The sequence below is a fragment of the Crocuta crocuta genome, unplaced genomic scaffold, assembly GCF_008692635.1.
Source record: "Crocuta crocuta isolate KB4526 unplaced genomic scaffold, BGI_CrCroc_1.0 scaffold130, whole genome shotgun sequence".
NCBI lineage: Eukaryota > Metazoa > Chordata > Mammalia > Carnivora > Hyaenidae > Crocuta > Crocuta crocuta.
In genome coordinates this window covers 13,961,226-13,963,167 of record NW_027527920.1, presented here as the reverse complement: position 1 = coordinate 13,963,167, position 1,942 = coordinate 13,961,226, and positions in this window count along the sequence as shown.

The following is a 1,942-nucleotide window of genomic DNA, read 5'->3' as shown; positions in this document are numbered from 1 at the left end:
TCCTCAGGTCTAAAATGAGTCTCTTGTAGACAGCAAATAGATGGATCTTGGTGGGGTTTTTTTTTTTTTTAATCCATTCTGATATCCTATGTCTTTTGATTGGAGCATTGAGTCCATATACATTCAGTGTTATTATTGGAAAATATAGGGTTTAGAGTCATTGTGTTCTCTTAGGATTCATGCTTCCAGCGGTGTCTCTGGTACTTTGTGTTCCTTGCAACATTTCCCTCATAGAGTCCCCCTTAGGATTTCTTGTAGGACTGGTTTAGTGGTGATGAATTCCTTTAATTTTTGTTTGTTTGGGAAAACCTTTATCTCTCCTATTCTAAATAACAGGCTTGCTGGATAAAGGATTCTTGGCTGTATATTTTTCCTGTTCATCACATTGAAGATTTCCTGCCATTCCTTTCTGGCCTGCCAAGTTTCAGTACATAGGTCTGTTAGTACCCTGATGTGTCTCCCTTTGTATGTTAGGGCCCTTTTATACCTAGCTGCTTTCAGAATTCTCTCTTTATCCTTATATTTTGCCAGTTTCACTATGATATGTTGTACTGAAGATTGATTCAAGTTATGTCTGAGGAGAGTGCTCTGTACCTCTTGGATTTCAATGTCTATTTCCTTCCCCAGATTGGGGAAGTTCTCGGCTGTAATTTGTTCAAGTACTCCTTCAGCACCTTTCCCTTTCTCTCTCCTTCTTCTGGAATTCCTATGATACAGATACTGTTCCATTTGATTGCATCACTCTGTTCTCGAATTCTCCTTTAGTGCTCCTGGATCAGTTTATCTCTTTCTGGACTTCTTCTTTTTCTATAATTGTATCTTCTAATTCATCTATTCTCCTCTCTTAAATTCATGCAGTAGCCGCCTCCATTTTATTATGCACCTCATTTATAGCATTTTTAAAAATTCATAACTATTTTTAAGATCCATAATCTTTGTAGCAATAGCATCTCTGCTGTCTTCTATGCCTTCTTCAAGCCCAGCGATTGATTTTATGACTATTGTTCTAAATTGGTCAGTTATGTTGCTTATATCTGTTTTGACCATTTCTTTAGTTGTCGCTTCTTCCTGGAATTTCTTTTGAGCAGCGTTCTTCTGTTTCATCATTTTGGCTAGCTTTCTGCCTCTTCTCACTTTTGAAAGCTTGTTATGCGCTCTGCACCTGCAAGTACTCTTATATTAAAGGAGGCTCATAGAGTGTCCAGGTCTGTCCGCTCAGGAAGTGTTCTTTTAATGGTCTCCCTTCGTCTCTCTTGTTGTGACTTTGGTTATTTTATTTCCCTACTTGTAGTGATATTTGGGACTTTCCACCATGTGTACTTTGGTTTGTTTCTTGAGGTAGCCCTGGAAAGGAAAACCGAGAAACAGGGAACAAAAGCATGCACATGCACAAATCAAACAAGCAAACTGAAAAAACCCTCCAGAGAACAAAAACAGCAAGAGACAAAGGACAGTCTAAAAGCTTAAAACCAGAAATGCCAGCTACAAATAGAGCAGGGTGGGAGCAGTGCTGGTGGAAGGGGATATACAAAGAGAGAAATGACAGGGTGGGGAGGAAGCGAAATTGAACATTGACCAGGCAGAGATTAAAGGCTTAATTCAGAGAGAGAAAAAGGAGAATACGCAGGAGGTGAGGAGAAACAACAAAACAAAGCAAAGATAATGTTACCCTGAGAAACTATATAGTCTGATTATTTCAGAGAGAGAGAAAGGAAGGCAACGAAGGAGGTGTAGAACATGCATCAAGAGAATGGATTAAATATGCCTGTTTAAGCAAACCTATAACCAAAATAACCAGTCCAGAGGAGGGGAGAGATAAGAATGAGATAAGAGAGAATATATCTGAATAGCAGGAATTGATCTAGAGTTAATCACAGCAATGCATCAGTGCTGGTCTTGGGGGATGGGCTGTCTGTTGCCACAGCATCCTGGCTCCGGTTTA